Genomic DNA, 13,315 nt, shown 5'->3' on the forward strand with positions numbered 1-13,315 from the left:
CGGATTTAGCCACATCCGACCTGAATCCGATCCGTTGCCATTTCTAGTCGGATCTTTTAGGGTTCTGGTGGAGGTTTCAGTGGGCTGGTGTGGGGTTGGTGCTGTGCGGTGGTACGGGTTAGGTGGGTTGGTGTGGGGCTGGTGTTGTGCGGTGGTGAATGGTAGTGGGGGTAGGCTTTTTTTTTTGTTTGTTTTTTTAGAGAATTTTCCGACGGAATTTCCGTCGAAATTTTCCAGGTCCGAAAACCTCTTCAGACAGACTGGTTTCCGTCGGAAATTCCGTCGAAAAAGTGCGTTTTTCCGACAAAGTATATTGCGACAACCAGTTCCGACGGAAAATGAGGTGTTTCCGACGAAAAATTTCCGTCGTAATTTGGCTGTTTTCTAGTAGTGGATTCAAGTCGGGTTATGTTCAAGTCAATAATTTGCAGGTTACAATCAGGTTGGGTCATTTCCAAGTCAGGTCATCATATTCGGGTTCAACTAACTATAAATAGATAATTATCATTTTTATCAAGCTAATTATTTCCTTTGACTATAATATATATGGCAATATATTAGGGAACTATAGTCTATAATTTAGGAAGAAAATTATCTCCTTTGACCATACAACAAATATATACTATATTTAACTCTTAAATTTGAGGATGATGCTCCTTTCTTTTGCTGGCCTGGACCGACTTGGTCTCCCAAGACAAAATTCTTTGATCAACAATATATAATAATGTGGTCTAATTTGCATTTAAGGAGATTTGAAATCGGGTCAGGAACAAATTGGGTTGAATTTAGGTCGGGTCAATAACAAGTCGTGTTAATTTTGAGTCGGGTTAGTAACAGATCGGGTTGAATTTTTGGGCTGGGTAAATAATAGGTATGGTAAAATTCGGGTCGGGTCAATAACAAGTCAGGTTAATTTGGGTCAGGTCAATAACAAGTCGGGTTGATTTCGGGTCGGGTTTGTAACAGGTTGGGTTAAATTCGGGTCGGATTGAATTCAAGTCAGGTTAGTAACAAGTCGGGTTAAATTCGGGTTTTGACGAGTTAAAACAGGTTTGAGTCAATTTCGATTCAAGTCGAGTTCGTAGCAAGTTAATTAAATTGGCCGATGTAAATCGGTAAATCGGTGCAAGATGTAAACCGGTAAAATTACCGTTTAAAAGCAAATTGAATTGTTCCACACACCCAATTGGACTTCCAGAGGGTATTAGGGACCATGGTAAACATTTCGGCAATTTTTATTTCCGGACGAAAAAAAAAGTCAAAAAATTCCAAAAATGAAGGTTAATATCTACGCTTTTTTGACAGATTTTGGAGGTTTCGGGACCCGGTGTCGAAAAGTCTTGAAATTCTATGGGATACATATCGGGATCATATAATGTCATTTGGAACCACTTATGATCATTAGTTGTTGTCATAAAATGTTCGTGGTAGCTTGAATTAATGAAATCGGTGCAAGTTGTAAACCGGTAAATTGGTCGTTTAAAGGCAAATTAGATAATTCCACCCACCCAATTGAACTCCCGGAGGGTATTAGGGACCATGGTAAAAATTTCGGCAATTTTTATTTTCGGGCGAAAAAATAAAATAAAAAAATCAAAATTAAAGGCTAATATCAACGCTTCTTGTGAAATTTTGGAGATTTCGAGGCCCAGTGTAGAAAAGTAATAATATTTTATGGTATAGTGTCGTTTTGAACCATATATGATCATTATATGTTGTCATAAATGTTCGTAGTAGGCTTGAGTTAATGAAATCCGCGTAAGTTGTAAACCGGTAATTAAATTGGCTGTTTAAAGACAAATTAGATGGTTCCACCAACCTAATTGAACTCCCGGAGGGTATTAGGGACCATGGTAAACATTTCGGCAATTTATATTTCCGGGGGAAAAAAGTCAAAAAATTCTAAAATTGAAGACTAATATCCACGCTTTTTGAAAAATTTTGGAGGTTTCGGGCCCAGTGTCGAAAAGTCTTGAAATTTTAAGGGATACATCTTGGGGTCATATAATGATGTTTGGAACCATGCATATATGATCACTATTTGTTGTCATAAATGTTCGTGGTAGGCTTGAGTTAATGAAATCGATCCATTTTACGTTGTAAACCGGTAAATTGGTCGTTAAAGGCAAATTGGATGGTTCCACCCAACCAATGAGACTCATGGACGATATTAGGGATCATGGTAAAAAAATTCGGCAATTTTTATTTGCGGGCGAAAAAAAAGGTCAAAAATTTCAAAATTGAAAGCTTAATATCCACGCTTTTTGAGAAATTTTTGAGGATTCGGGGCCTGGTGTCGAAAAGTATTGAATTTTTAGAGTATACATCTCGAAGTCATTTAATGCCATTTGGAACCATATATGATCATTATTTGTTGTCACAAATATTCGTGGTAGGCTTGAGTTAATGAAATCGGTGCAAGTTATTAACCGATAAATAGGTCGTTTAAAGGCAAATTGGATGGTTCCACCCACCTAATTTCACGAATGGTATTAGGGACCATGGTAAACATTTCAACAATTATTATTTCCGGGCGAAAAAAAGTCTAAAAATTCCAAAATTAAAGGCACAATTTTCATTTTTCATTATATAAGAAATATATATATTATTTACTCTTTTTTTTACTAGAAAATATATTTTCATATTCAATATTTCATAATTATTATATATAATATATAAAATAGAAATAAACAAAGAAAATCCTATTTTGGCTGGACCTAAAAAAAAATTCGAATTAAGAAATAGGATTTTTGGTATAAGTAATAAACTAAACAAACTATGGATAAATCTAAGCGACCCCTTATTAAATCCAAGCGATCTTTTCGTAGGCGTTTGCCCCCGATTCAATCGGGGGATCGAATTGATTATAGAAACATGAGTTTAATTAGTCGATTTATTAGTGAACAAGGAAAAATTTTATCTAGGCGGGTGAATAGATTGACCTTGAAACAACAACGATTAATTACTAGTGCTATAAAACAAGCTCGTATTTTATCTTTGTTACCTTTTCTTAATAATGAAAAACAGTTTGAAAGAACCGAGTCGACTACTAGAACTGCGAGTTTTAGAACCAAAAATAAATAAAAAATAGACTTATTCCTTATTTAATTGATAATGGAATTGAATCAAAATTTGAATCTGAACTCAAGCGCAAATTGGGGTTTTATTCTAAAAAAATCGGATAATCTAGAAAAATCGAAATTTGATTGTCACGTCGTAAGATAATATAAAAATTGGGAATTTTTTTTGAATGGATTTGTTGATTTTTATTTATTTATCGTACTTTATCAGACTAATTCCTACTTTAATACTCCCGGAGAATAAACTCCGGGGAACTTCATTTAAATCATTTCGAGGTATTTTTTGCAATTTTCTTTTTTTATGATCTCATTGTAAATAATAGAAATACAATTTGGATTGAATATAGCTATTTGTGCAAGTATTTTACGATTAAGAAGCAACTGTCTGTTGTACAGATCATGTATAAATTTACTATAATTATAGTATACCCCTCTTTCGCGAATTGCTGCATTTATCCGAGTGATCCACAAACGGCGAAAATCTCTCTTTTGTCTATCTCTATCCCGATGAGACGAAACCAAAGCTCTTATTTTCTGTTGAGCAATAGTTCGAGTAAGTCTTGAATGAGCCCCTCGAAAGCTTGATCCAAAAAGACGAATTTTGTTTCTGCGTCTTCGAGCTATATATCCTCGTTTAACTCTAGTCATTGAATAAATGTAACTTTGATGAATAACTTATTAATTTTCTTTCTTTGAGTTATTCTTTTTTCTCCTGGTCTATCAATAACAAAACGGATTTTTCCAATGTATAAAATAAAAATTCCAATGGCTTTTGCTACTATAACCTTCCCAACCACTATTTTTTTCTTTTTTTTTTTGACATTTCACCTTAAAACAAGACAAAAAAAAAGAAAAATTGTATTAATGTATCAAACAAAAGTAACTAAAAAAATGTAAATTCAAGTTAAATATAGATGATTAAAGAAATAGTGGGTTCCTTCGTTTCTATGGTTCCTTTTTAAACGGTGAGGTCCTTTCTATACACCGGAGCCCTTTACTTCTACTTCATTTCCAGAATCTTATTAATAACTTGTACAGTTCAAACATTTTGGCTCTACCCATGAATTATCCAGTAATAGGTCTTTCACAATGAGATCCACCTATACAGTAACGGTATTTAATTTTGAAAGTTAGCTGGATAGCTGACCCTGTTAGTCCGTTCTTCTAAAAATGGGAGCAGGAATTTTTGGCTCTTAAAAAAGGATTCCCCGCTAAATGGATAACGTTCGCTACCAATGGGAAATTTTAATTGTCGTATCTTAAATCCGATTTAGACTGACAGAAACCATAAATTTCATACTCAATAGATGAATAGATCTTTTTCATTTTATTCGTTTTAGATAGTGACAGGAGTTTTATACTATTCCATTCACCAGTACTGATCATTGATACTGGAAAAATTATTTCTTTTGTTTTTGTTCCAGCTCATAATCGGAACGAGTCACACATACACCCTAGTACATGTTCCTCGGCGCTGAGGGCATCCCCGAAGCGCGGGGGATTTCGTTACATTTCTTATTGGCTGTCTTGTGTTTCTAATAAGTTGTTTAATAGTTGGCATGCTGAATCGTATACATAATGGGCTGGTTTAGATCAATCCTAACCGAAAGTATTTCTAGTTAATAGAATATTAAACCCAGAATATGGTAAACCCAGTAACAAGATAAAATTTAAAATGTTTCGCTTTTTTTATTCATTTTATTCGACCGCGACAAGATCAATAATTCCATGGGCTTGGGCTTCTGTTGCTGACATAAAAACATCCCTTTCCATATCTTCGGATATAATCCATAAGGGTTTCCCCGTTCTTTGTCCATAAACCCTTGTGAGGGTTTCGCGCAATTTCAAAAGTTCTTCCGCTTCCAGGAGAAATTCTCCCGTTTGGGCCTCATAAAAAGAGCTCGCGGGTTGATGAATCATTACCCTGATGATATACCCTAAAAAGAATTCTTCTATCTCGCACAACACAATGAGGCGAAGAGAAAAAAAAATACGGAATAACACGAAAAATATAGAATTGAACAACCGTACGTGCATCTTTTTCACATTGCATACGGCTCTACAATGGAATTTACTTTTTTTTATTTTCTGTTGAAAAAGGAGAAAATATCGAATCGATCAGATCCAGATCAGTAAATTATCCAATTACCACCCTTCTTTTCGTAGGAGTTCAAAAATACTATGATGGCTCCGTTGCTTGATATTTATTTCGTTTGTAGTTCAGCAATCCCAAAGTTTCTTTTTGATCCGAAAAAAAAGGAAGAAATTTTTTGTACTCTTTCAAACATAAATAGAGTTTTTTTCATAAAAAAAGTTTGTGACGCTACAACGGACTCCTGATATAAAAAAAATCAGGAATACTCTTCATCTCATACTACTCTTTCGATACCCAATCGAATGTTTTGAAAAGAAAATAGAAAAAAAATTTCTCATATCGAATTCAAAGTGCCATGCTATTATTACTTAATATATTTCATACAGTGAAGGCATAGTCTTTTTTTCTCAAATAAAAAACCCATTGGCGCCAAGCGTGAGGGAATGCTAAACGTTTGGTAATTTCTCCTCCGACCAGGATAAAGGATCCCATTGAAGCAGCTAACCCCATGCATATTGTATGTACATCTGGTCGAACAAATTGCATGGTATCATAAATAGCTACTCCGGGTATTACCCACCCACCAGGAGAATTTATAAACAAATACAAATCTTTGGTATCATCCTCGATACTGAGATATACCATAAGACCAATAAGTTGATTCGAGATCTCGCTATCAACTTCTTGACCTAAAAAAGTAATCTTTCTCGATAAAGTCGGTTGATTAGGGTAAAATTATATCCCTTAGGAACCGTACAGGCACCTTTTGATGCATACGGTTCAAACAAAATTGTGAAAAAAATCAATGTGTAGATTCTATATCATTTTTGATTTTTCATCGAGGTTTTGCCAACTTAATAATGAATAATTAAGGGGCTCTTTTTCTATTTTTCAAGAAAGATTACTTTTTGCTCCTTTCCCGAAATTACCTAATTGCCGGTATAATAATAGAAAAAGATTTCTATAATTAAAATACAATTTACTAAAATTATCGAACTTACTTTTCATTGATGTATCATATCATCGAGATCCAATTCAAACCACGATGTCATTTTCTTGTTCTTGAATGGGTCTCTTTCATTTTTTTAGGTTTATGCTCTACTCCGGGTAAAGATCTGTCCGATTTTGATTTGCACATATAGGGCAAATGTTTCCAATACCACTTGTTTGTTTTTTTATTTCATATCTTTTCTTGCATCAATTTCAATATTCAATCATTACTTTATTCGATTGCTTGAGATCACTCTTTTTCGAGTTTCAATTTCAAATTGAAACGATTAAGAGTTAAAGTAAATAAACTATATAGCAGTAATCTTCAATATATTTCCAATTGGGATTGGGTTTTTATAAACGGAGCCTGGATACTTGATTTTATTGGTCCACCCGAGCCAACCATAAATTTTATTAATTGATAATATTAATTTGAATCCTCCGAAAACTAAAAATAGATCTAATTCCATTTCACGCTCCAAATTTTGGATGATTCAATCAATCTTTCTTGGGTGAAAGGGAGGATATCTCAATCGGGAGAGAGAACGGGGAAATCCCATATGACCCAAGATATCTGACAAGCCGCACTATACGTCAACCCAAGCTGCATCTTCCTCTCCAGGACTTCGAAAGGGAACTTTTGGAACACCAATAGGCATTAAATGAAAGAAAAAAATTAAGTACTCTATTTCACTTTAATGTGGAAACGTAATAATTTAGGGTTATTGTCTTTATAATATCAATCTTTATTAGATTTTCTGCATAGACTAGAAAGGTTTAGTTTAAGAAGACGGAATAAATAAAGGAAAATTCTTACCAATATAGCCTTCCAATACTAAAGAAGTATGAAAGCATTTACTCATGGACGGTGGTATCAACTCCCCATTGCGTATTGCTACTTATCGGGTATAGAATAGATTTGTTTCTCTTTGTTCCTACAAACTTAATTGTTCCATTATTACAAACAGAATAGAACAAACATTAACCCTTGTTCCGAGATAATCTATTGAACAAAAGGGATCCATTGCATAGTCATAGTCTTTTCCAATGCAATAAAGTTACATAGTGTCATTTTTGATAAAGGGGTATTTCTATGGGTTTGCCTTGGTATCGTGTTCATACCGTCGTATTGAATGATCCCGGTCGGTTGATTTCTGTTCATATCATGCATACAGCTCTGGTTGCTGGTTGGGCCGGTTCGATGGCTCTATATGAATTAGCAGTTTTTGATCCCTCTGACCCCGTTCTTGATCCAATGTGGAGACAGGGTATGTTCGTTATACCTTTCATGACTCGTTTAGGAATAACCAATTCGTGGGGCGGTTGGAGTATTACAGGGGGGACTATAACGGACCCTGGCATTTGGAGTTACGAAGGTGTGGCCGGAGCGCATATTATGTTTTCTGGCTTATGCTTTTTAGCAGCTATTTGGCATTGGGTGTATTGGGATCTAGAAATATTTTCTGATGAACGTACAGGAAAACCTTCTTTGGATTTGCCTAAGATTTTTGGAATTCATTTATTTCTTTCTGGGGTCGCTTGTTTTGGTTTTGGTGCATTTCATGTAACAGGCTTGTACGGGCCCGGAATATGGGTATCGGATCCTTATGGACTAACTGGAAAAGTACAACCTGTAAGTCTCGCATGGGGCGTGGAAGGTTTTGACCCTTTTGTTCCAGGAGGAATAGCCTCTCATCATATTGCAGCAGGCACATTAGGGATATTAGCCGGCCTATTCCATCTTAGCGTCCGTCCGCCTCAACGCCTATACAAAGGATTACGTATGGGCAATATTGAAACCGTTCTTTCTAGTAGTATCGCTGCTGTCTTTTTTGCGGCTTTTGTTGTTGCAGGAACTATGTGGTATGGTTCAGCAACTACCCCGATCGAATTATTTGGACCCACTCGTTATCAATGGGATCAGGGATACTTTCAGCAAGAAATATACCGACGGATAAGTGCTGGGCTAGCCGAAAATCAAAGTTTATCAGAAGCTTGGTCGAAAATTCCCGAGAAATTGGCTTTTTATGATTACATTGGCAATAATCCAGCGAAAGGAGGATTATTTAGAGCGGGATCAATGGACAACGGCGATGGAATAGCCGTTGGATGGTTAGGACACCCCGTTTTTCGAGATAAAGACGGACGCGAACTCTTTGTACGACGTATGCCTACTTTTTTTGAAACCTTCTCGGTCGTTTTAATAGACGGGGACGGAATTGTTAGAGCTGATGTTCCTTTTAGAAGAGCAGAATCTAAGTATAGCGTTGAACAAGTAGGTGTAACTGTTGAGTTTTACGGCGGCGAACTAAACGGAGTCAGTTATAGCGATCCTGCTACTGTGAAAAAATATGCTAGGCGTGCTCAATTGGGTGAAATTTTCGAATTAGACCGTGCTACTTTGAAATCAGATGGTGTTTTTCGCAGTAGTCCAAGAGGTTGGTTTACTTTTGGCCATGCTTCCTTTGCCCTACTCTTTTTCTTCGGACACATTTGGCACGGGTCTAGAACCTTATTCAGAGATGTTTTTGCTGGGATTGACCCCGATTTGGATGTTCAAGTAGAATTTGGCGCATTCTAAAAAATTGGAGACCCAACTACAAGAAGACAAGGAGTTTAATACAACATTGCTTTTTTGCTTCTATTTTTTTTTATTTGACAGAGGATACTAGAGCAATCTTGATTTGAATTACCACCGTTTTGTTATCATTATTGGGAAAATAATCTCAAGTAAACAGGTATGGAAGCTATAATTGTAAACCACAATCGAATCTATGGAAGCATTGGTTTATACATTTCTATTAGTCTCTACTCTAGGGATAATTTTTTTCTCTATTTTTTTTCGGGAACCTCCTAAAATTTCAACTAAAAAATGAAATGATTTTTCATCATTTCAATTGAAGTAATGAGCCTTCCAATATTGGAAGGCTCATTACTTCGACTAATCTCCGTGTTCCTCGAAAGGATCTCTTAGTTGTTGAGAGGGTTGCCCAAAAGCGGTATATAAGGCATACCCGGTAAAACTTACAAGTAAACCAGATATAAAGATGGCGACTAGGGTTGCTGTTTCCATTATTATATAATTTTAAGACCACAATGGATCTATGATAAAATCATTTATTTACAACGGAATGGTATACAAAGTCAACAGATCTCAATGAATATAATCGAATTTATGGCTACACAAACCGTTGAGAGTAGTTCTAGATCTCGTCCAAAACCTACTACCGTAGGGGTTCTGTTGAAACCCTTGAATTCGGAATATGGTAAAGTAGCTCCTGGGTGGGGAACTACTCCTTTGATGGGAGTTGCGATGGCTTTATTTGCAGTATTCCTTTCTATTATTTTGGAAATTTATAATTCTTCCGTTTTACTGGATGGAATTTCAATGAATTAAATCCACAAAAACAAAAAAATGAAAGACAAAAGAACCGGAAAGTTCTAGCCTTTCAATACAAACAATACAAAGTGCGTTTTTAAGACTCCGATTTTTATCCCCTTTTGGTAGTTCGATCGCGGAATTTCTTTCTGTATTTCCGGAATATGAGTGTGTGACTTGTTAGAATGGATCCTATTGATAATACAGAAAATGAGTCTGTCATCTTATCCTGATAGAGATGGTTATACCTCGTTGGATATTTTTTTTGGTATCTGAAACACGGAATAGCTAAAATAGATCAAACAATATTTGAACTATGATTCATATTTAATATTCAGACCTCGAGATCGGATTCAGAAAAATTTTCTTTTCAAAGAAAGAATAAGAAGGTATAAATCGAAATCTTTTTTCGTTCAAACTCCTTTTGATGCCTTTTTTGTTTAACCAACAGACAAATTTTTTTGTATTATTAGTTATAATTATAAAATAATACCTATCCTATTGATTTAATAAGTGATGATCCAATGGTTCTTACTCAAGGAATCTTTGTGCTTAGCTTTAGGGTTTTATTGAATCATCGTGGTTCTAGTATGAATCTGGGGTTCAATCGATTCATAGGGTCTTAACAAGAGAAATTCCTATCAATGATAAAAAAGCAAAAAAGTCGCATTATATACAAATACAAAAATAACAAATGAAAGAAAAAAGGAAAAGAGACGTTCAGTTTGATCTATTTCTTTATCTCTCCATGAATTGTATGTTTGGAACAATAGGGACAGAATTTTCGCAATTCCAACCGACTAGGCGTATTGTGGCGATTCTTTTGGGTAATATATCTGGAAACGCCCCTTGATCCCTTATTAACACTCTTTCGAACACAACTAGTACATTCCAAAATAACCTTTACTCGGACATCTTTACCCTTAGCCATGAACCCCCTTTTGGTATTTAATTCAAGCAACTTTTCCATTTTTTCCCTTCTTCAAGAAAAATAGAAAAGTTGCTAAAATAGAAGTTGCTAACTAGAAATACAATTCGCAATTCGAAAGATTTTGTGGAAATCAATAGAGTAATAATAGTTAAGTAAAGAACTACTGCGTAATCAAATTATCCACGCTTTTTGAGAAATTTTTGAGGTTTCAGGGCCCGATATCGAAAAGCCTTGAGATTCTTTGGAATATATCTCGGGGTTATATAATGTCGTTTGGAATCATATATGATCACTAGTTGTTGTTATAAATGTCCGTGGTTGGCTTGAGTTAATGAAATAATAAATGATGTGAAAATGTAATGAACTATGGATCCACTTTTACATTCTTTTACTCTCTGTAGTCGGTAAGTGTTTTTATAAGAAGTGGGAAGAACATTAGAAAACGTAAAGAATATACAAATTTGACCTCAAATTAGATGGAATAAACGTAGGTGAAATAAGTCCACATTGATTTTCTAAAACCACAAAAAAAAAAAAAAAAAAAAAAAGGGGGTCAAGATTGAACTTAAATGACTTTACTTAAATGACTTAAATAAGTCCACATTGATTTTCTAAAACCAAATTGATCTCAAATAAGTTAGACTTTACTTAAAATGAACAAGCTCACGTAGTCAAATCGATTGTAAATAACTCAAAAAGAGCTTAAACAAGCCAAAATTACCTCAGATTTGCAAGAAGTTGTTTAAAATGGAGAATATATGCCTATGAATAAGCCAAAATCACCTCAAAATCTCAGTTATGCAAGAAGTTTCTTAAATAGAACAGGTTTTCATACCAATTGCCAAAAGCACCATTAACTAGTGGATTACTTAACATAAACATAAATAAGCCAATATGAAGTCAAATGATGAGGTAGAAATTACTTAAATTTAATAAGCTCTCCTTTAAACTTCCAAAACCATCAAATAAAAGTAAATAGAATGTAGATGACTTACAAAAATGACCTCAAATTATTTAGAAGTTTCTTAATAGAATAAGTTTACCTATAAACCAAAATGACCTCAAATTATTTAGAATAAGAGCCTTTAAACCAAAATGACTCAAATTATTTAGAAGTTTCTTAATAGAATAAGTTTACCTATAATTTGTCAAAGCCACCAAAAGCACATCCAAATTCACCTATAATCTGCCAAAACCACCGAAAGTCAAATTGTAAATAACTCAAAAGCACCAAAAGCAAGTTGATTGAACATAAATCACTCAACATGAAGATAAATAAGCCAAAATGGCATTAAAGAAGTTTGAAGCTGCTTAGATAGAACAAGTTCATTTAGGATCGATGTTCCCAAATCTCCCATGGCAAGTCATATTAATTTACATGATTCAATATGAACATGAACTATAAAAAATGAGGAATGTTTGCAGTCATCATGTCTGCCCCTATTCGCTTGGTCATGTGATATACATTATCATATAATTTGATGTTGGACCATTGCACACAACTTTGGTGTTTTATGGCTCAATAAAATTCCACAAATACGTCAATAGAGACCCTTATTTGTCACACCCTTTACTCTTTTCAACAACCATCTTCAACTGTATTCTTTTGCCTCTGTTCTCCTTTCAAAATACAGCTCTTGATTTTCCTGACATTCATAGTGCAGTTCCGCCATCAGTCACCAGTGATCAGGGGCTGTTTAACATTGTGTTGTCCTTGCACTCAGAGGATAAAAGGTATTTTATTTGTACGTACTATTGTTTTTATTTGTAAGAGGTATTGTTGATATATAGTTTTAAGCTTTTTTCATTCAGCATTTATAGGTAAATTGCATCATCATTTCTGACTTGTAATGGAACTAGTGCAATTTGGATTAATTGGCTCAATTGTAACCAAAAATATGTTTTTTTTTTGTGTGTGTGTGTGTGTGTGTGTGTGTGTGTTTGTTTTAACATAGAGTACAATTGAAACTTTCAATAAATTAACGCAAAATAATGAAAAAAAGAAGGCCTAGGATTACTGATTTGCTGAGACTTCACTCTTAAGACAGAGGAGCAAGCTGTATGTTGGCTCAAGTTGTGTGCCTGAACTGGTGCCGGGGACTAGGCCCGGTGATCATGAGATTCTGGTGAAGGGTGTGGACTGTGGAGACATCAGGTCGCAGACCCCCCATTAGGATGTTACAATCAGCTGACAGTCATCAAAACCCGAAAAGAATATGGAAACCTGAGTTTGAGCCTAATTTATATTGCATAAATATTTACTGTATGACTGAAGTAAAATAAAATCAAAAGATCACAAAATTATCTATTAGATTGTTAATATCTAGTAGTCTAGTGTTTATCTAGTATTTTGCATTGACCTTTGGCATGGCTTCAAATTGAATAGTTGATTTTGTGCATTCACTTGCATAAATTCTATGTTATTAGTCATTATACAAGCCTTGTTACATAACAGAAAAAAGCAATAGTTGTGAAATAGCAAATTGATGAATATTGGTTAAAGTTCCCTACGATTTAGCACCAATCCTTTAAGAGTTTTGAGTTAAATTCTGACATATAGTATGGAAACATAGATTAAGGCCTAAATTTCTATGTTCAGTGTCACCATATAGGCATTGTTAATTTTATGTTTATCACTGCAGTTATGGGGAAGAAATGCGAAGGCTGTAAAATTGCGGAGAATTATAATTATTGGTCTGAACTTCCTGCAACAAAACACCAATTCTTCAAGGTCATGTATGGCGATTTTGAGCTCCAAATGGTAGGAAATTTTTTTATGAAAGTAACTGTACATACTTATATTATAAATATTAGCTCACTTAATTGTATTTCTCGGTGAA

The sequence above is a fragment of the Chenopodium quinoa genome, unplaced genomic scaffold, assembly GCF_001683475.1.
Source record: "Chenopodium quinoa cultivar QQ74 unplaced genomic scaffold, ASM168347v1, whole genome shotgun sequence".
NCBI lineage: Eukaryota > Viridiplantae > Streptophyta > Magnoliopsida > Caryophyllales > Amaranthaceae > Chenopodium > Chenopodium quinoa.